Source organism: Corvus cornix, chromosome 1, assembly GCF_000738735.6.
Source record: "Corvus cornix cornix isolate S_Up_H32 chromosome 1, ASM73873v5, whole genome shotgun sequence".
In the NCBI taxonomy this organism is placed as follows: Eukaryota; Metazoa; Chordata; class Aves; order Passeriformes; family Corvidae; genus Corvus; species Corvus cornix.
Window position 1 is genome coordinate 2,421,940 of NC_046332.1, and position 23,150 is coordinate 2,445,089.

The 23,150-nt window shown below is 40.0% G+C and overlaps 1 long non-coding RNA gene across 1 annotated transcript in view; it reads left to right on the top strand.

Moving 5' to 3' along the window:
- Window positions 1-15,862, top strand: part of LOC104689368 — a 30,544-nt gene extending 14,682 nt beyond the window's left edge. Inside the window, exons 2-4 of the long non-coding RNA XR_751772.3 lie at window positions 4,909-5,006; window positions 13,272-13,313; window positions 15,129-15,862. This is a non-coding gene — a long non-coding RNA (uncharacterized LOC104689368). The remainder of the gene's footprint in view (window positions 1-4,908; window positions 5,007-13,271; window positions 13,314-15,128) is intronic.
- The last annotated feature ends 7,288 nt before the right edge of the window (window positions 15,863-23,150 follow it).

Here is a 23,150-nt window from a genome sequence, read left to right on the forward strand (position 1 = left end):
ATGGGAAGTGAGTTTCGAATTCCAAATATTTGCAACAATAATCTATTTTATGCAGTACCCATTCAAAAACAGGCTTAATTTGCATTGAAGTCAGAGACTTGAGACTTCAGGGTATTTGTACAGCTTCTGCAGAATCAGTGCCTGAGCTGCAAATCTAAAAGTCATCAAGCAAAATCGTGCCTAATGAAAGTATTTCAAATTTTAGAAAAAAAGGAGAAAAAAATTTAATTGTTGAAGTCCAGACAAACAGTGAGATGTCCTGGTTGTGTAAAAGTTTTCGTTGGACTAATCCCATGCTAATATTTGTTACTGCCTTGAATATTCTGATAGTGCTTTGATTTTTTTTTTTTTTCCTTAAATTCATTTGGACAAGGGGAAATTTTCCCAGGAACTTTTGCACTATTTGCTGGTGTCTCCAAACAGAATGAGGAGCGTGACAAAAAGTTTTTTTGAGTTTGGTGCTGAGACTTTGCCTCTTTCTGGCATTTTCCTGCTACTGCTGAATTTTCAATAAAAGCCTAGATCTGTTTGCATAATTATATTGTCAAACAGTTATATTTATAGTAGAGAACAGACCATTAAGCTGTTTTATAATATGCTTTTGTTCTGCTTTTTTTCTGAAGTTTTCTTTTTGGAAAGAATTTTTAATAAGCAGAATTTTAATAATGCTGAATTTTGGTATATTTCTAATATTTGTTTTAGAGTTATTTTAACCCTGATTTAGGCCATTCACCAAAGCTTTTCCTCTGAGGCTTTTTCTGCCTGAAAGTTCCCCTTCAGTACAGACAGGTATTTTGACACTGCATGTGCTGAAACAGAGCGCTTTTAATTTCGAATTAATATTGCCTTTTATTTCAATTTAGTTTAAGCCTCTTGCAAGTGCTGTGATAGAAAATGAGCAGGCACTCTGAAATCTGGAATAAGTGTGCAGAGAGGATCATTTCAGAATCTATAACACATGCTTTGTTGTGCTGAAATTTCTTTCCTTTTGTAGAAAGGAGAAAGCCCAATATTTATGGGCCGCAAGATTTCATTATAGTGTCAATAAATCCTCAATGTATTATCTATATGTGAGACAAATGCTTTGAAATTTCCACACCAAACCAGCTTGATTGGCTTTTTTCCTGCCTTTCGATGAAAATGCAAATCAATAAATAGTATTTCATTGTCTTGTGTCCATAAGCTGATTTGGTAATTAATTGTATTGGATATGAGCTGTGTGGCTGAGGGGGTGCTTGCAAGGAGCAGTTGATGGATACACTCCCCTTTCACCTTTGGAGACCTCACTTTAATCCTGCCATAGGTCACACTGGAAATCAGTTTCTATAGGCATGTTTTACTCCTTAAGGCTTGTTTGTCCCCATCATAAACCCATCAGGCCACATGATGCAGCTAACAGTAAATGCCACAGACAGGCTGCTGACCAGATCAGCAGGCAGCATTGTGAAGGCTAATTCCTGTCCCTCAGCAGAATTGTGATTGGGAGCAGCCAAGCCCAGTTTGCTGTGAATTTCAGGCCTTAATCCGTCACTCAGTTACTTAGTTTTCAGCAAATGTATATATTTGAAAAGCATTTTTTTCCTCCAGTGACCTTCCTGAAACTCCTTTAAGGGCCGAAGTACAACTCTAGAAATGAACATTTTAATAAAATTGGGAACCACCCATTTAACAACATCTCTTTGTCAAAGATTCTTTGATCTTTTGGGTTGCAGTGACAAAATAAATCAATCCATAAGAATAAAGAGATGTTATTGGTGGTGATGCTGATTCCAGTGTTACCTGTGTTCCCCAGGCAGCCTGATGACCCCATCCCAGGTTGAGCAAGAGTCCCTGAGCCAGAGCTCTGCACCACATCCAGAGCCTCACAACAGGAGCTGTGCCTCTCTGAGACTTGAGTGGAGGTGAGAGGTTTATTATTTCACACATTCGGTGTGTGCCTTCATCATGCACACCCCCTATTTCTCATAAACTCCCTGCCTGCTGGGCAGGAAAAAGGAAAAGCCGAGTGGAAAGCGGGAGGGATCTGTCTGCAAGAGGCACTTGTGCCACTCACACACGCAGGTGCAACAGCCTCATCAGCTGCAGTGCCCCTGCTTCACACCGAGCCTGCATGAATAAGCTTTCCCAGATTAGCTGGTATGCTTTCCATTTAGCATTTCAAGGTATGACTGTGTTTCTGGCATGTGGCGTAATCACAGGGAAGAGTTTTGATGGATAGCAGAGGAGGAGAGGGAGAGAGATGCTCACTGAGACCGGCTGGTGCATACAGGGTCATTTACGTCTTGTCCATAAACATATGAAGTACAAGAAGAGACCCCTGGGAGACCAGTGACACTAATGGAAAAGTTAAGTGTGAGACTGTACAGCTGGACTTGATGGCTTTTATTCAGAGTTGTTATTAATTTAGACAAGGCAATCTAAAGCTGTCAGGAGTGCAACCGCTGCATTCACTTCTGTGAATTATCCTAGTCTCCATCACCTTAATAACAGGAACTCAGGTGTGGTTGTTTGTCTTAGAGGTGAGTCTCAACCTGCTGGGTTAACTTGTGATTTGGAAGGAAACAATTAACTTTCATTCTCGAATAAGTTGTGGGGTTTTTTTTAACATTGCCCTTTTAATAAGCTTTGTTTCACTTTGTCAGTAGCTGATCTGCTTGAGAGTTGTACAGGGTGAAGGTGTGAGCCCATATCCAATGCAAAATGTTGAGTAGCAGGCATTACCCTTTGTCTCACTAGAATGTGTATGGCCATCAGAGGCCATTAGTTCTGAAATTCCAAATATTCACAGGGATTTCTGATATTGTAAGGAAAGGTTGGCTCCAGCAGTGGTCAACTTTTGTCCTCGTTTGCAGTTACACTTAAGTACCAGCTGTAGCAGGTAATTGTTGTAACATTTTTTTCCTTCAAAGAGAGCATCCCTCACCTTGATGAGGATTGCAGCCTGGAAAGATCATTCTGATTCAGTGGTCTCAATTGTCACCTCTCTGATCTCACAAAATAGACTTTTCAGCTTTTGTGTATCCCCTCCTGCTTTCTCTGTACCTGGTGCATTCTCATCACCTCCTCCTCCGCACTGGCATTTGATTCATTGAGCTGCATTCTGATAGAGAAATCCCATATTAGCCCCTCTTCTTGGGAGACTGACAAAACCTTTGTGATAAATAAGCTTTCTCCTGAAGTTTGAAATAGCCTAGTGTATACCTGCCTTCATTTTTTTGTGATTCTGCACCTACAGGGTAGGGCAGAAAGCAGCTTCAGAATCAGGACATCTGTCACATGATATTTTTAAACTCTAGCTATGGAGAAGCACAAGTGATTTCATGTAATGTTAAACAACAGCTAGGTTCTCTTTCCTTTTCCTTATCTAAGGAAACATAACTCACTCTGTGCCTGTGTCCCTAATTAGTAACACTTGCAAGCCTTGACCTTTCAACAGAGAGCTCAGCTCAGCCTCATCTGTAGAGAATTGCCCCTATGATGTAGCTGTGCATAATAATAAAAACAATTAAAAACCCATTAAAATGTTAAAAAACCCCACCAAAACCCAAACCACTTAAAAGCTTAGACCCAGACTTCTCCACATTTATTCATGTTGAGCAGTAATTTGCTCTGGTAATGGTCCCAATGAGGCTGTTTTAAGATGCTGTGGACTGAAAGTAAGGCAGGCAGAGCATTGTTTAATAAATAAGCAGTTGTGTCCTTCTGCTTTGTTCGTTTATGGCTCAATGTTCTTTGTGTCCAGTTCATGATTGTTCCCTGGACCAGCCTACTTTCAACACTTTACATGTACATTTGCTCATTTGGCTTATTTTTTTCTGATTATTTCTCGTAATCTGGGGGGGTGGTGGAGGAAAGGTTGCTAAAGCACCAGCTGGAGTGAAGTGATTTTGTCCACACTGGTATCACTGCTAGGGATGACTGAAAATGTTTATTTACCAAGTGACCATAAGCCTTTTTTCTTTTTTTATGCCACAGCCATATATTGCCAGGCCTCAATTTCTTATTTCAGATCATGAAAGTGTCCTCTGTCTGAAATAATTTTAAAATTTAACTAGCTCTTATTCATAAACATGAATTTAATATACTTATCTGTCGAGTTCAGAATAAAAACCAGCAAGCCAGACTCCAAAACCAATACTTTGTCTCTCAGTTGGTTCTGTGGTCTGAAGAAAAATAATGCAATATACAATTCTTTTCTCTCTAGTCAGAGCACTTGTCCAGGGATTTCCATGGGATTTTCCTTCTGCTTTCTCTAAACTGGACTTCTCCCTTTGTATCAATCACTGAAGAAGGAAATGGTGAATCCTTAAAACCTATCCTAAAAGAGTTGTTATTGGTTGTACCTGAAATCTGACTTGTACAGGTTCTCAGATCTCCTTATTTTCACTTTGTCTCGTGGAGAAAATAATGGGTTTCGGTTTTATTCAGAGTAGAAATTATGGTAAGCCCTGGTACCAGCTGAAATATGTTGGATTCCTTTTCTAATTAGGATGAAGCTATGCTAAAAAAATTTTTTCCACCTTGAAGGTTTTACACATTAGAGAAGAAAATTTCTGCTTTTAACAGAAGGGGGTTTACTGTTACATCAGCAAAACTGGGAACAAAATCTGTGCCTGTTTTCCTTTCTTTTCTTTTTTTTTTTGTGAAGCCAATAACACTGGTTGCCCGAATATTTCTTTATTATCATGTTCAAGAACATGAATATTACTCTATTTGATCTAGTAAATAAGGATGTTTCTCCTCAGCTCCCCCCATTTTAATTCTAAAGAAAGAGTACATTCTTTTGGTAATTTCTTTTCTTTCAACTGTTTAAAAAGCACTGTTAACCCCCAATTTAGAACATTTGGGGGTTTTAAATTCAGATTCAGAGTGCCTGAAAAGAATAATGTGTCTACATTTACATTACAGATTTCTGGAGCTGTGATGAAAACAAGATTAAAGAAGAAATCATTGGCAATGGAGTGCTTCAACAACTGAACTGCTGAAGTTTTTTCGGTGGAATTAAGGTATCTTTAGATCCCATTTTAGCAAAATAGTTCTCTTCTATATTGTATTCTCAATTTCAATGGGTACATATAGAAGAAAATGATGCCCTGCTACTTAAAGCGTTCAGTTTTCTAAATTTCTCTATTAATGTTGGATCTCTTGCTATTGCACATGCACCTTATACTTTTGTAAGGGCCTTTTCCTGCAGCTGTCATGCAAATAACTGTATATTTTAGATGGCTGAGATCATACCTAACTCATCTCCCTTAAAAGCTGCCATTTCAACTCCTCCTCCCCCTGCTACTTGACCCAGGCTCTGTCTGAGCTGCTCAGCTGTGGAAACAACTCAAAAGGAAACAGATAATGATGGTAAACTGGGGTGTCATGGTTCTCTTTGTGTATGGCCATTGTAATACAGATCCAGCAGGCCAACAATGACTCATCAGTGGCACCAAGCCTGCAATTTCACTGTGTTTGCAATTTCAGAGAAGAAAAGCAGCTCACAATTACATGTATTAAACTTTCAGATGATGCAGAAATTATGATGTACATCACTTATATTATCAGTCAAACTCCAGGGAGAGGACGTCAGATCTTTATGTGGCCCAGGTGCACATTTCTTATAATTTAATCAGCTCAAAGCACCCTCATTTCACCAGAGAACTCTAATTCATGCCTTGAAAACCACACCATGCCCTCTGTCTCCTCCCTGCAGCAGTCAGTAAATTACAGCTCACCATTCATAACCCTTACCTGCATTTAATCCAGCGCCCTCTGCAAGAAGTTCAGCCAGCTCTGCTCCACAAGCTGAAAATGCTGGACAAAATGCCATGAATTATCTTCATGGAGATTATGAATATCAAAAAGGACTGCTTAAAAAAACCCAACAAACCAACAAGTAGCTGGTAATTGGGTTTAGGCAAATGCAAGTGAGAAATGTATTCATGCTGACCTCTGGGAATGATGTTCCTCCGCTCAGCAAGGATGCATTTGTTGTGGGAGAGAGCAAGATACCTGTCTGTTTTCCTCTCCAATCCCTCTTTTCTGCCTCTCTTTTCTGCCCCTTTTCCTTCCCCCATTTTGTCACAGGCCAGGATTGCTGAGGAAGCAGCAGTCCTGGTGGGGACAACTCAGCTCACCTCTGGGCCAAATCACAGTCAAATTTGAAAACCCAGTTAGGTATGATCTCAGCCATCTAAAATATACAGTTATTTGCATGACAGCTGCAGGAAAAGGCACTCATAAAAGTATAAGGTGCATGTGCAACAGCAAGGGATCCAACATTAATAGATAAATTCAGAAAACTGAACACATTAAGCAGGGCATCATTTTCCTGTATATGTACCTATTGAAACTTAAAATTCAGTATAGATGAGAGAGGTGGGGTTAGAGGGATGACCTAAGTAAATGCCATGGTGGGTGGGACGCATTTCCAGAGGGCACAAATGTGATTCAGGGCTGGGAGGAGGTTTTTGAGTCGAGGTGTGTGGGTTTGGTTTTCCTACCAAGAGCTGGCTGCCAGCACGAGTGTTCCTAATTCCCGCTGGTGCTGGGGATCCTTGTGAGGATGAGGAGGGGCTGAAGGTGGGTGAGGGTCCATCCATCAGCGTGGGGGGCTCAGGGACAACCCCAACTCTGGTCTGCACCTCTCCCCCTGCGGTCGTCCCGTGGCTGCCCCACCCTGGAAAGGTCCCATGGTCCTGAGCGCTGGAATAGCCACGTTTGTGTCCCCCAAAAAAAGCTTAATGAAGGAGCTGGGACTGCTGTTTTGAAAGCTGTCCAAAGAGGATTTGGATGCTCTTCTCTCATTAAAAAACTGGTGGGAAAACAGGTGCCAAAATCCTGGTGTTGACCTCATAAATCTGCCTGCACCAAAAAAAACTCAGGAGAGAGTTGAGAAAGACAAATGCCTCTTCAGCTGACTGGCACTGGCTGATATCACACCAGTTTCAAAGTAAGTTTTTTCTTTATATTTTTTTGTCTTTGCCTACTCCAAAATGCAGGGTGGGGATGGGGAGAAGAAACCCACCTAAGTATTTTTTTAAATGTTTTTCATTTTTAAATTATATTCTTCTCTTATTTAAATTTCATTTTAAAGGGAATTTAAAAAAAAAACCCACTAGTCAAGAAAACCCATTAATTTCTTTACTATTCTAGTGAAAACTATTTCTAGGTACAGAACCTGCCAGTCTTTGTAGGTATTAGCATAAACTAGGAGGAAATAATGGAAATTAAGAAATGCATCTCTTTTGCCAGTCTTTGTAGGTATTAGCATAAACTAGGAGGAAATAATGGAAATTAAGAAATGCATCTCTTTTTCACCACCAAAAGAGTATTTTTACATTCAAAGAGTGGGTGAAGAAAAGATAGTCAAAGCTTAATCTCCACTTAACAAAAATATTTCCATATGTTTTACTCATATGCATAATTCACAAGACATGAGTCACAACTGAGGAGTGAAAAAAACTTCAGTAGACATGAAGAAAAATATTAACAAAGTTACTACTTGTAACATCTTGCTTTAAAGGGGCACTCTAAAATAAAAATGCTGTGGAGGTTAGAGAGGACCAACATGCCTAATTTCTATTAGCTGACCTTTGTCATTTGGTAATCAAGGTAAATAGTGCAGGTTTTATGAAAGGAAAATAAGTTATCTTAAAAATTCATGATTCCTGCTTAACATATCTGAACTTTTATAAATTTAAAAGGTACAGAACAGCTAAAGAAATCGTATTGGCTCATTCAGAGTAGTATTAAGTGTAATAATAAAAGTCCATCCATGTGATTGTAGGGAAGTTTCTGATAGTCTGATACGTTTCTCCTGGTGATTGAAACATTGTGTATGATGAGCTGAGACACTAGAGTATTTTTCAGGTTGATAGATTTGTCACTGTTGTCACAGTTAAAGATTAACAGGGCTCCCGTCACTTGTTCTTAGAGTTAAACAATAAACAGCAGAATAAATTAATCCTGATCATCTTTCCAGAAAGCAGTACCATGTGTCCCAGATCAACGTACCTCTGGTGTCTTTTTCTCTGATATTCTTGGTGGTGAGGTTAAACATGTTTCAGATCAATACAGAATGACTGAACCATGCTTTTTTTCCTTCATGTTTTTGATAATTATTCACTGTTAGCCTCTCCATAGTGGAAAGTCTGTTGCTGCATGGGAAGTGGTGTTCAGCATTTTGAAATTTAAACTCTGCAAGGGCTTTGCAGTGCAGTTTGTCACCTTGGGAGTGGAGGTGGGTGTGATGGAGCAACAGGCTGAGGCTGTACAATGACACACAAAGATCAGAACATGGAGCAAATCCCTGGAAAGCCTCAGCAAAAAGCTGTTAACAGATCTGAAAATAAGTCTGAATGGCTCTTATTGTGATGGTGACACACATCTCTCTGCAGGTTTGAGCTATGTCAGGGCAGCTGAAGCTTGTGTGTAGTTACAGAGGTGACATCACAGAGCGTATTGATATGTGCAGGTTAAGGATTCTGCTCCGTATTTATGGGACACAAAATTAGCATTGTCTGACATTTTGTGTGAGGGGTGAACACTTTAAATTTCAAGTAGATTCGAGAATTGTCAGTGCCATAGAAAGATGAAAAGTTGCTGCAAACCATTTTCCCCTTAACTTCTTTCCTGAAACACTTCCCCTTACTTATTTTAAAAGCACTGCATATTTCCCCAGACGATTTCTTGGCTTTCCTGTTCTTTTGCTGGTGCCAGCTGTCAGTGCCAGGGGTTTCTCTCCTGCCTGTTGTGATTGCAGTGTTTCTTGTGCAGGAATTGTCTGGAGGCCACAGATGGGTTTGGCTGCAGGCAGGAGACGGGGCTGACATGGCGTTGACTCCCGGGCTCTCTCCGTCTGTTTCAGATTATAACCATTGACCCGGGGGTGAAAGGCTCTGGATCCCATTACCAATTCCCTGAGTCATCCCGTTCCTTACAGCAGGGCTTTAAACAGCTGATGCAGGATGCTGGTGCTCGATAGCATCTGCACTAGGAGCACTTACTCAAATTTATGGGCCAGCATAACTTTCAGGTTTTGTTTACTGAACAGCAAGTAGGTATTTTTACAGAGCTGCACTCATGAAATGCTCAAGTCCTTATGCATCTGAACTTTTTGCTGAAGACAGATATCCTGAATAAGAATTGAAGACAAGACTGAAGTTATTTTAGACTCCTGGCATACTATTATTCACAATAATATACTGGATATATTAAAAGCTCTGAATTCAGGAAATCCCCTGGTGTCACATTTTTCTAATTTGGATGCCATGGCAGTGCTTTTAATTTGTGGTTGGGACTTAGGACACTTTCTCATTACTGCTATCTGAAAAGCTACACATCTTTGCATTTCAGCCCTATTGTTCAGTGGGTGTCTCTGAATGGAGGAGAAATGAGATAAAAGGGAGCCAAAGTTAGGGAGGGGAGAACTTCTTGCTCTTGGATGCAGGTGAAAAGCTGGATCATCACCAGCCTGTCATGTTTATCAGATGATTTTTTTTCTTTCATTCTTTTCACACATTACTCTAAACAACAGATGTTGTGTCCCCTTCTGTCTGTATTATCCTCTAACCAGCTTTTGGTTGCATGACGCAACACAAATGAAGCCGCTAGGCACCATCTCAAAGTTTTCACTACTTTCTTACATTTTTACATAAAAATTATGTGATCAGATGCATTGAAGACAATCACAGCACCAGAATTTGGTAGGGAAGAACTTCAGATTTTTTGCTTCAACATAATTTTATCTCTATGGTTTGATTTTAATTTTTTTTCCTCCTCTCACTTACTCTGAAATACCTCCACTCAAAAGTGCTGCACCCTCCAAAAGTTATGTCAAATAAACCATTTTGCCCAATAGGAACAAAACTTACTTGCATAAATCTCAGATAATCTTTTGCAGAGTTAGTCTCACATAAATGTATAGAAAAGAGTTTTGTACAATAAGAACTAAAACTTAGAGTGGTCAACGTTGGATTCACGTTAAATTTCTTTTCTCCAAACAGTTAAAACGTGATATTGTTTTCATGAACTTCAAGGCAGTGTATTTATTTTAGATATAAAATGTATAAGTTACTAATGTTCCTCAGGCATCTATAAACTGGTAATTTCCCACACTGACATGTGGTTGTACTGCTATTTTTGTTGGTTTTTTTCCGTTTTTGCTGTGCTAAAATTGTCATGGATTGTCAGGGCAACAAAGAAATCGCTTCTCTATATCCTCAATGCATTTGGTTGGGAATTAATTATGCATTCTGGAAAGCAATTTTGGGACACTGGAGAAAATATGTGAAAGTGAACAGAAAAAATTTGTGCTATAGGAACAAGAGTGATATATATCTGATTTATATGGAAATATAGCAAAAAATAAGAACAAAAGTAGTCCTTTAAGGCAAATTTTCTTTAAAAAAATCACTAAAAATTATTTTTACCATTGATTGCACATCAAAATGAGGAGCAGATTTCTTATTTTTGAGTCTGTCTGATCCTCTTGTTCTTCCAGGCACCTCAAAGCCTGTAAGTAAAAGGGAGGAAACATTTAGGAAAAACAGTTTGGAAACTCTTAGTCAAGAATGGCTAGGATTTCAAATAAGAAATGGCAAAAGCAAAAAAAGAAAAAGAGCAGTCTGAAGATTTTATAGGTTTTATTGTCATTAACTGGAAAGAGGAGCAGTCTGGAAGGAAGTGGGCACATTAAATATAACTAAGTCTGCCACATTTCCATCTGCTTTTATGTATCTAAACCAGAAAGGAGCCACCTGCTAATCAGAAGCGCCACGACTCATTTATGAATGCAATTAGTCTTTTTTAGTTAATTGTTTTAATTAGTTTGGAAATCTTTAAACATACGGGGAAACAGCAGAAGATCAAAAGATAACAGTGCTGCAAATGAAAGTCATAAAAATATGATGAGTAATCAAAGGAGTTCAGGGCAAATTCTTGAAAATTGCAGCATAAACAAGGTTGTGGTAAAAATAAGAATTAAAACCCTAGCCAATCTAAATAAAACATTATCTAAACAAACAAAACATGTTAAAAATGGGAGAGGGAGTAAAGCAGTGGAAATTGTGTCCCCAGTGCCTTGGTACCTTCCTCACCTCCAAAAATCCCGTGATATAAACACAGACTGGGGAAAAGGCATATAAAAAAAAGCTCAGTTCACCATATTTAAGTGTTCTGCTTAAGTACACAGACCTTCTTTGTCTAGGCTTTAGCTGGTTCTTTTTATACCCTTTTTGTTTCTTCAGTTACTTTCATGTAAAAACCCCACAAAAGAAGGTTATTTACATACCACACACTGCCTTTAAAGGCAGCAATAACTGAGGTTCTAGATTTTCTCGAGACTTTTGCCCACTTTTTTGCGTTGCTACAGCTGTGAGCACAGCAAAATCCATCCATGGAATCTGTACAAAAAAGATATTGCAGCTCTGTGGAAGCTTTCACTGAGGAGGAGGAGCAGAGCACGTTGGTGCTCTGCAATCTGCCTTTGGAAGCAGAGTTTTGGGGCTGGGACAGTATTGGATTAATTTGTTGACACTGTTTTCGACCTGCCAGTTGTTGATTTTGGTTTAGTTCTGGTCAGTGATATTCCTGGCCTTTTGGGGTAAATTCCATGCCTTGAGCAACTTCAGTGAAGCCCCTGGATGAGCCCTGATTCTTTAGGAGGTTTGCATTTCTATGATGTATCCATGTAAAAGTCCATTCCCACTCATTTTTCTCTTGAAAGAGAAGTTCCTGGGAAATTAATTTCACCCGTCCTTCTGCCAATCTGCACTTCCAGGGTCAAATCATCCCAGGGCCAAGAATTTGAGGATGTGTACCTGATACTTTGGAGGCTGCTGGAAGCATTTTTGCTGCTTGGCATCGCAGGGGGCACCCTTAATTTTAGCCCTTCCCAGCTGGAATGTCCCTGCTGGAGGGGTTTTTGGATGCATCAATGCAAAGAATGGATGCATCCATTTCATGCAGCAGAGCAACAGTGTCATTTTACAGGCTGGTTGGCACAAATGTGTTGGTTTAGGTGAATTCAGGAGGTGTCTGGGTTGTGCAACCTTGGTTTTTTTATGAAAGAGAGCACCCAGGTAGACTGCAAGACACTGGGAGTGTCAGGGAATGATTGGCTTGTAGCATGAAACAGACTTTTGGGATAAAGATGAGGAAGAGTGAGTTTTAATTAAAAATCCTCTCAGCTTATCTTCTCACTCAGGGGAACATGATTTTTCATCCATTAAAAGCAACTGGAGCATTACAGCTATTTTTAATTTTTTTTTTTTTTTCTGGAAGGAGAGCGAGTTCCTAATAGAGTGAGGCTTGCACTGTGCAATTCAGAAAATTCAAATGGGCCCCATTTGCTCTTCTGTGTAGAGGAGCAGTTTCTCCACTCACACTGAACACCCATCAGGCTAAACAGGGAGCCAGCCATCAGCTGAATTAAACAAAACCCAGGGAATTGCAGGGAAACTTTGGAAAAAGGCCTCAGCTTGAAGAGGAATGAAAGAGCAGCGTGAAGTCTGGATGTTTGCAAGCAGAAATTTACAGGTTTTGAGTCCCCAAAATACTGGTTCACCTGCTCTGTTGTTGGAATTGATCTGCATAATCAGGTCAAGGTTTGGCAGTTATTAGCAAGTTGTCAATAAATCAATAACTGATGTAAAACCACATGAATTGAGCAGGTTTTTTGTCACCTGTGATGCTTGTGAACAGCAAGGTTAGGCTGTTGTGAGAGACTGGAAAATGGAAACACTGGACAGCAGAGAACTTTTTGTTCTTCTATGATACTTGTGATGTTTCCCAGAGTTATTATAGCTTCTCCATGCCTTAAATAGTATGTGTGTTGTATTGATATTATTGCTTCTTTGTTTTGTAGTTAAAAAAATAGGGCCTATATCAGACAGCGAATTAACTTTTTTCCTCTACATACAATGCTTATTTTGTAATGGAGGAAAGTGAAAAAAGGAGTAAACAATCCCACAACTTACTCCTTTACTTCAATTACTAAAGAAAAAGTGAATAAGAGCAGGTGTTTGAAAAACCCTTTCATATAAAGATTTTCGCTTTCTTTGGAAAGCAAGAACATTGAAGTGAATCTACAATTCCTGGTTTACTCTAGAAACACTAACACTGACCTCCCTCTAATCCTTTTGACCTACTGTTGTGAGGCTGCTTATAGACAGAAATAGAAACCCCATGCTGTCAGTCAGGGCATCCTTAATTTCTCATCCTGAGTAAAATCAAACTAAATCCTTTGTGAAAGAGCTCATAATTCTTTTCCTTTCTTGCAGCTGAGAAGGATCATAATGGAAAGCGACACTGAAAAATCACAGGTGGGCAAGAGTTGTGGCAACACCTTTTAGAGCTGAAAAATATCCATCCAAGAGATGAAAGGATGTGGGTTTGATGGCTTTCTGCTTGTCTGTTTGGGGTTGGTTGGGTTGGGGTTTTTTTTGTGTGTGTGTGTGTGAGTGCTCCTACAAACAGCCTCTTTTTTACGTGTGAAACTATCTTCCTTTAAAGGGGAAATTGCTAATTAAGTTAGAAATTAGTATAATTTTCTTTTTAAACCATTTCAGAGCCATGGGACAGTGGGGGTGTTCAGCTGGGCTGTTAGACTCGCTGTAGGCCAAAGCAAAACCCCTAAAATGCCTTCAGCATAGATGTGAGGACCTCAGAAATATTGGTTTGCACAAGAAGATCTTTCTCTTTTAGGCAGTTTGACTTGTAAATGTAGACAGAGACTAAATAAATTCCAGTTTGTAGAGCTGGGTATCTTCATAAAATACTTTTAGTTATATATGGAGATATCAACAAAAAAAAAAGGGAAGGATTAAAGAGAAAAGCAATTTTTAGAGAAGTCCTGGTAGGTTTAGATGTCTTGAAAGAGACTGTCCAAGTAAGAAGAAAATCAGAATTCAAGTTGCATGTATTCATAAAAAATTGATTAGAAGGGCTCATGTGCTTCTGGAAGATAACCTGACCCTAGGAAAAAATAAAAAAATATTGTGACTATTTCTCTTTAAGAGCTAATTGATGTTTTTGCCACTTTCTTTACCTTTTAGTCCCTTTATTTAATTATAACTGTTACTGTGTCTTGGCTCCTCATTTATGCTAAGGCGGTTTTGATTATGTAAAAGAATGGGTTGCACAAACATCACTCAGGATGGGGTTTGGTATTAATGAACCTGCTCTTGGGTTGAGGACTGCAATACATCACCTTTATTGATTCTCTAGGGCTCTATTTTATTACTATTATTATTATTATTCCATATCTTCCTTTAGTGAGCTATGGTAAGATATTTTCTGTGTATCAAATAGCTTGGATAATGGGTTGCCCCTGCAAATATCAAGCAATTCGAGTGCTGGATTTCCATCCCAGGACAGGTCAGGACCAATTGCTCTTGGGGTCAGAATAGAACTGGTGGTGCAGCCGTAGTTCAGAGCAGCACAGAGATTTTATGAAGCCTTCTGTTTCCATGAAGTCCCTCATTTGCCCACAAAGTTCCTCATTTAAAGTAAGTAAATGTGTCTGAATGCTTCACAGTATTTGAGTGTTTAAAAAAATCAGTGAAAATGAGATGTGACCGAATTACTGAATTTTTTTTGAGTTACTTGGAAGCACGTGGATATTGAGGTGATTGCTCCTTACTTCTTTTTGGAGTGATAGATAACAGCAACTGATCAGGGATCCTATTGCTTGTAGGAATGGGTTTGATTAGGAGAAAATGCATCTCAGCTCCAGGATCAGGTTTCTCCTAAAAGAAATGTACAACCAGTTGGGTGTCTGTAGCAGATGCTGAGTATTTTAGGTGTTCAAACCCCAGACAGCAGATATTCAGGTGTAAACTCATGTCTGTGTGTGCTGGTGCCACTGGCGACTCAGGACTGGCTCTCCCACACCCCAAGCTTAGTGTGAATGTGTGTGTTTGTTTATATAAAGTGGATATCTATCACTAAGAATGACTGAAGCATTCACTACTCCTAAAAAATGGCCTAAAGAAAGTATTTTGAGAGATCCTGAATCATATTTTTCCCAAAAAAACACCTTCTGTATAGAGAAATTACATATAAAATCAAACCGCAAACCGTTGTGAATTTTTGAGCTTAAAATATAATTACAATATTTATATTGTTTTCTTCATCAGGTTGTGCTTTAAAGTCACAAGATGCCATCAGTTTTGGGGAGAAATCTCTATCAAGGTCATTCTCTTTCCTGCATCAGTTGCTCACTTACACTGGGAGGACCCTGCAGCACACGGCGGTACCTTGAGATGCCAATTACTCTGATTTGGAATTTTGTGTACAGTAATTAAACAACCAGGTAGCAGCAGACATGTGTTGCCCTGAGATAACACGCTCCTTGGAAGTATCATGAGGCAGGAGGTGGAATGAGTGCCTCCAGTGACCTGGGAAACGCATTTATCTCAGCGCTGCACGAGCCTGGGGGGGCATTGCCACTGTACACCAGCTACCAGCATTATTAGCTGCACTGTGATTGATTGCACCATGTCAAACATATGTTTAAAACATGTTCAGCCTTGTGCATCATGTGATAATTATGTCTGACTCTGAAGGACCAATATATCAGGTGTGAGGCGATAGGAGCATGAAGTGTTTGGGGTTTTTTTGTTTTCACTGGGATACGCATGACTGGCAAAAGTTATCTTGAGAGGGACTTGAGCTCCAGAGTGGCACAGCTTCAACAAACCCAACATCCATAATGCAGGAGAGTGCTCACATGTAATTGGCTCAAGTGGAGCATTCAGAGCTGGTGTGTATTATTCCTTTTTTTACAAATACATTTGTGCATGTGAGTGTTTGCATGCCCAGAGTGATCTCCACTGTGTTTATTTTCAACCCATGATTATTTTTGCCCCCTGCCTGGTGCTGTGAGCTGTTTCATTTTTCAGGTGACTGACAAGGAGCATTTTTTCCAGCAGCACTGAACAGCCTGGCACTGTCCCTGGGATGAGGGTTGGCTGCTCAGCACAGCCCTGGCAGACAAAGGGCTTTGTGCTGCCTGCTCCTGCCCACAGCTCCACATCACACACAGGAGAAAGGTCTATCTTTAATCTGAGCTGCTCAGGAAATCAAAGGGGGGCGATTAAAACAAGAGCAGTGACTGATTTCCGTAGGAGATCGCTTTCCTGTTTCATTTGATATAATGAACAGGAGAATCAAAGCAAGGTTAGAAGCCCCTTGCACCTTCTTTTCCAGCAATTTCTGTGATGTCAGTTCACAAGGTATTACAATAATGGAACACATGTGCGATAATGATTTTAGAAAATGTCCTTTTTTTACCTTAGAATAATTTACATATAGCTGCTCTGGCAAGGTGTGTGCCTTGTGAGTCACCAGGCTTGTAGTTAAACATGTTAAAGCTGATTAAATCTGCAGCTGTTTGTTTCTTCGCGTTCTTTTAATTTTTGCTAAAAATAGCCCCAGTGCCTTCATAAGGAGTAAATTTCAAAGGTACGGTGAGATGTTTCTTCAGCATTGGATTTGAACAGCCAGTAATGAACAACAAGAATCTGGTTTGTGCTCAGAGGAAAGAGCATTGAGAGGAAGGCAGGAGCTGTGGGAAGAGTCCCCAGGCTTGGCTGGGCTGTCAGGTGCAACCTCCTGACTCAGGGATTGCTCTGCTCACTTTCAGCCAGCAAAGGATGGTGGGTGTCCCTGGCAGCTCCACCTGAAGGTCTCCCTTTGCACTCATTCAGGGGCGGCCCAGGAGCCACCTCCTGCTGCCTTTGCAGGAGAATGTGACAGAGACATTTCCTGGGCTGGCACCAGCGCAGTGACCCCAGGTCCCCCCCCAGCTCTCACCGTGTGGAAGCACAGGGATTGCTGTAATGGGGAGGGAAGCGTTGTGTCCTTTGCTGGCAATGCCTCCCTGCAAGTGCAATGTGCTTCTCTCATGTGTTTTAGACAAGTTGGTGATTTTTTTTCCCCCCCTTTTTGTTTTGCTTCTGGAAAATGAGGTTAAGGTGGTAGTGCAGGATCTTGGCTTATTCAGTGCTGCCTTTCTTTGCACTTCAGTGGAATCCACATGGGAGGGTGGTATTCAGCTCTGCATTACTGCTATTTCTCACTTTAATGACCCTGGTAAATCTTTAATGATTGCCATCACTGTCAGAAGGGCACAAAGGGCCCTCATCTGTCTTGATGCAACCTAAGAAAGTATGTTCACAGATGTCAGTTAAAATAATGGCATTGCTGGTAGGTCACTTGGATTTTTATGGGTACCCACCTCTTCTTGCAAAAAGCAGCATGGAAATTCCACTCATAATCATTATAATCACTTAAAAAAAAACCCCTAAATGTCCATGTCTCAGATTTTGTTTTGATTAAGTAGGGCAGCACGTTCCAGACAAAAAGAATTGGGGCAGGTACTTCACAGGAATGGGCCTTCTCATTTCAGTGTTCCAGAGCACCTGAGATATAAGCTCTTATTTTAAATTAGGTATTTCCAAGGGTGAGATTTTCATCCAACACTTGCTTGAAATTCTGTGTTAGAGGAATTCATTCAACATTAGGACAAAGATTCTTCCACCGCTTAAACATTGCTTCATCACGAGTGATTTCTCTATCCCAGCATAGCCTTTAAGACATAATTGTCTGAAATTATGGGGTGTGTTAGCAACCCTGAGAGTTAGAAACTGGATATGCACATCTCCTCTTCTCATTAATAGCACTTGCCTGCCTAATTCACTGAGCAGCACAGAGAAAATGGAGCCCTGTGGGTCAGCATCAATGGATTCAATGAGGTCTTCACCCTCTAAAAATGTCATTAGTGGGAGAAAGAGCTGGCTGTGGGCCCTGGTGTTTGCTATGGCCCTCTGGAGAGCGTAAATCTGACACAGAGGTGCTCAGGCTTGCCTGGGAAAGCTCCCACCCATTGTTCCATTGTCTACCACTCTTGTTCCCCCCATTTCTCCGGTGTCACCAGCTCATCTCAGTGTAGGGACAGAAACTGAACCATTGCCACCTATCTCCACTCATCCCAAAATTAAATGTTCATGGTAAGCCAACCCACGTCTTTAAGAGAGTTCACTTCCCACCAGAAGTTGTCCCTATAGAGATTTTCATTCCTGGTTCAGTTGCAAGGCTCAAACTGAGTTTGCAGGTTGATCTGGACAATGAGAAGGTTTTTCTGGTTGTTTCTAAAGCAGGGACTTGGTGGTACTTCTGCTTAGTGGTGATGGAATGTGGGATCAGATTAATCTGTCTCCTGGAGTTGGGTATTTTTGATTTCCTTATCATAATGTAATCAACTACATACTAAATGTAAATTTTTCTTGCTTTCCACAGACATTTCAAGGCATGCTATCTCTGAACCTGACCAGTAAAATGTGGGTTTATTTAAGAATCCTCCTTCTTGGGCTGTTCTTCAAAACAGAAAAAACTTGAGAACTTTTTTGCCGTATGTGGAAGTTAGTGTTTGAATCCATATAACATCCAGAGCATGAGATTAGGGTGGATGGCCTAGCAAACACTATGTAATCTTATTAAAAGCCCTAAAAATGTATTCAAGCTCTAGTGGGTCATTATTTTATTCGTAAGCCATATATTCATAGCAGATTTTTATTACACTTCTATATTCACCTAACTTTGTAGTCTCTTTTGATTTTGTTTTTGTCTGCAGTTATTTTCCACTTCTAAGACATTTGATCTCTGTTTTCCTTCTGCCTCTTTGTACAGATTACTAGAAAGGAGCTCAATTACAATTTTGTCTCTGATGTGGATATTTCTTTATTGAAGGTTGTACAAAGGCATCCTTCCTCAAGCTCCATTTCAAACAGGGCTTCAAATACAAACTAAAAAAAAAAAAAAAAATAAACAGCTAATCTGAGCAGGCCAAGACATGCTTAATTTCAACTTTCATGGCTGTGTGCTTGGTACAATGTCAACAGCAAATATTCACCATCTTCTGTGCTAAACAATTTGAGCAGTCTCAGGCCTTCTAATTTTCTATTTGAGGACTTTATGTAGAGCTCCTTAAAAAAAATAGGTTCTTGAAGAACATATCATAGTACTGTATTCAGCTGTAATTTGAGGATGCAGAATTCCTCTGTTAAATATGCATTTCCCCCCCTTGGATGTGGGATTTCCTGTCAGCATTTTGTGTTTCCCTGCTGCAAATAAACATAGCACAGACCTTTTCAGTCTGTGATGAGGCAATATGAGAGTATTCTTCTGGGAATACATCTTTTACATGTGTTAATATAAACTATGCAATAGTTCCTCAGTTAAAATTTTCACTTAGAAATGTTTTAACCTGCTTTGGCAGATATGGATTTATAGAAAGACTGTTCACCCTACACTTACAGCACTTACTGTGATTGCTGGGTGAGTTCTGTCAGAATTTATGAGCAATGATGTTAATTAGCTGAATTATACATTTTATTAGATACAATTTTCCAGCCATATAATTCTTGGAATCTGAAAGACGAAAATTGACCTGCTTGGAGTTTATTCCACTGTCAAGGCTAGAGATTTTTAGTCTTTCTCTGTAGGCATGTTTTTAAGTAAGGATGTGATTGTTTTCATCCATTTCCATGCCATGTTGTAATATTTTCTTAATGTTATTTTGTCTTCAGACATCTCTGAGGTGAGAATCCAGCTGATGTAGCTGCTTGTTTAGGGAGAGAGGGATGCACAGCTGAGTTTTCCCCTGATGGTTGGTATATAAAGACTAGATAGGAAAATCTTTCTCTTAAAGAAGGCTTGGACTTTAAGATGTTAAACATAAAACTCTCTCAAGATATTTGAAATTGCTGCAATTGATGTTAAGGAGATATTTCAGAGACAGCTGGTATTTGTGTTCAAACTTAGGTCCTGACTACTCTGCAGGATACAGGACTATTCTGCATGGACGCCTAACCTCAAAGGAACAATCTTACTGCTGATCTTTCCTTACTGAGGAAAGCAGTTTTTCTTGCTTTAACAAAAAATAATAACAACAACAACAATTTTATCCTAGGAAGATCCTGGATGGAAAGCAAAACAAAAACATTGCTTCTTTCCAACCTCTGAATGGCAAGAGATGATGGCAACTGAGCTGCACTTGCACCTGATGGGGACAGGAATTGCCACACTTGGCAGAAAATGTCACCATTTTTCAAAGTATCAAATCCAGATCTGACTGACAAACTGAACATGCTAAATGGTTGTTGGGTGTGGGGGAGAGGATGCTTCAATAAAACACAGAGGGAAGAGGAACCAAATGGCATTTGCAAGATGAAGGCTACAGCTTGGACCCACAGGTGCCTGGTGAGCCTGAAATCCCTCACATCCTGAGACCTCCAGGAGGCTCAGGAAAGGACCCAGATGCTCCAACCTCTCTCAGGCAGGCATCTCCCCAGGTGCCATCTCATGCCCATGATTCCACTGTAAGTTTGTATTTGTTTATGTATCTTAACTGTGTAATTTGAACTGAAGATAACGAGGGTTATGCCTACTTGCACAAGAAATGTATTTGGCCCAGCATCTTAGTAAGCATTAGGTCTGAAAAGTAGAGTGAAATTGTCCTAATTACGTTCTTTATTGCTTGCTTTATGAGGTTCTAAATCAGGAATTATGCTAAGTCTTCCCTGTTTTCCCCCAGGTCGTCTTACTGGCTGATTTTGTTCTTCCTAGGATAAAATTGTTGTTGTTGTTATTATTTTTTGTTAAAACAAGAAAAACTTTTCAATATCTCACCTTTAAGATAGCTTGGGGAAATTTTCCTTTTGATCTTCATTCATTTTTTTGCCCTTATGTAAACTTGAATTTACACTCCATCTCTTACTGGCAATCTGCCACATCCTTCTGAGTTCTCATTTATTTGTCTCTCTTTCCCTGCTATCTTCTGGTTCCTTTCTCAGTAAAATTAACAAGCTCTTGCTTATAACACAACTGAATTTGGTCCACTGACTGATCCAAATACGCTGCTTGTTTCTGCATGTTCTTTGTGTCTGGAGTGAATTCTGCTTTAGCATTGCAATTCCCATTACAGCTGATTGGAAAATCAAATTTTTTCATTTGGAGCATTTCACAAAAAAGAAGTTTCTTAAAAATGTTTCTGCTGAACATTGTAGAAATGTTCCTATTTTCTCTGTGAAAGACTGCAAGCAAATGTTGGAAGTTTCTTTAACATTTTGTTGAGACCGGCACAAAAAAAGAAACTACATTAGTTGAATTATTTTTAATTACAGAAGTCATATAAATGTAGTCTCATATACTAAAATACCTTGTTTGTATGTGTATTTTTATGGTGCTGAAGGAAATTACTGCAATTTAGAAGTTAATATTATATTATATGCTATCACAGTGGGAGAGAGTAATGGGTCTGATTTTGGTGTTCCTAAAGAAATATGTCACAGAAAAACTCATGTAAATAATGTCCTGCTCCTGTATTTCTGCTTTTTACAGTGACTCCTTGGCCCTGTCAGACCTTACATTGCACACCCCAAATCAAGAGCAATCTTTGAAAATATTGCATTTAAAATCTGTCGTGAAGTCTGAAATGAGAATGCATTTTGCTTGTCTCAGTCCCTGCAGCGGTATCAATGAAATAATGGAAATCATCTGGTGACCTGGCTGAGAGAGATCCTCTCTGACGAGGAATTTGGTGTCAAACCCTGCTGGTGGTGCCAGGGCAGAGTCAGGAGGGGCGGGTGTCTCATCTTTCCTGTCCACACCACACATTGCTCAATGCACAGTGACAAAAATAGCAACGCTGCTATTCCTGAGTCACTGCAGCCTGTTTGCTCCCTGCAGAAGACAATGAAGTGTTATTATTTGCTCAGCTGATAAAAAGGGAGCGTTCCTGTGGCCTGTTTGCTGAGTGATCTGGCTGTGAGGGCACCACTGCAGGCTGTGCAGAGAGATCTAAGCCAGAGCACATTGCACCTGAGCTTTATCTAAGCCTGGGGGATGAAAGCCCTGATTTGATCATGAACCCAAGCACTGGCACAGAGATACAGTCTGAAGAAAAAAAACCAAACCCAGCAAGCCTGTACACTCTTCCTTTCTGTCTCTGATTCAAGCACTGAATCAGGCACATTTATTTACATACTCTGCAAACTGTCAGTGCTGCCTTACTGGTGCTGTTACTGAAGCTGCTGTTTGCTGTTTCTGTAAAATTTAATCCACGTGGGAGTCATCATAACACGAACCCTGGCAAGGTCAGTCTTCAGATGATGTTTTATCTCTTCCTGGTCTTTGTTGCATTCAGAAAGCTGTGCAAATATCCACTGGTTCTCACAGCAGCGCTGCTGGAAACCAGAGGGAGGAATTTCTGGTCTCTTCCACAGATGGGAAAATGAGGCAGGGTGGGAAAGGACTTGCTGAAGGTCATGTGCCCAGCAGAGTCAGAAACTGCATCAGAACTCATGGCTCTTAAATGCCAGCTGGGTTTTGCGGGATGTTTCTCTTTTGTTCTGTTTTTCTCCTTCAAAATCAGAGTGGTTTTGGACAAGGTAGGTTGAAGTGGCCGAGTTATCTTCAAAATAAATAACTGGGCAATCTGCTGTACACTACTCAATACCAATTCCTACTGGGTCATCCTGCTCCTCATACTTTTCCAGTAGCCTGGAATATTGTGTAGTTAGCCTTCATACTGTACTAGGAAGTGGAAACTCATTGCATTGGACTCTGTCCAACATTTCAGTGAGTTTTCCATGTCCTAGAACAGTGCAGCTCCATTTGTAGTGACTGTTCCAAAAAGACCTCCTGATAATTCCCGACATTCCAATTTGGATCTGGAGAGCACTGGGTGCTGCCCTCAGCTTTCCCCCAGAATGTCCTGTGTGACCTCAGGGAAGTAATTTATTGCCTCTTGTCTTGTTTCTCCATATCTAAAAAAGGGCAATAATTATTCTCTCCCTTTCAGGGCCTCTGATCAAGAGATGAATAACTTGAAAAATTCATTTTGAGTTCTTCAAGGAAAATAATCCAGGAAATGAAGAATGTACTGCACAATATAATGCCAGCACCTATCTGTGTCTGCTATTTTTTTCTCACTTTTATGTCACCCCACAGAGAATTGTGAAGACTTACCTCTACTTTATCTCCCCATCCAGGATGTTCTGGACCTCTGCTTGCATCCTGCTGGTATGTGACTCTTTAATGTGGAAGTTTTGAACTAAATACCATCTTTTTTGTTTGTTTGTTTTGGTGGTTTGTTT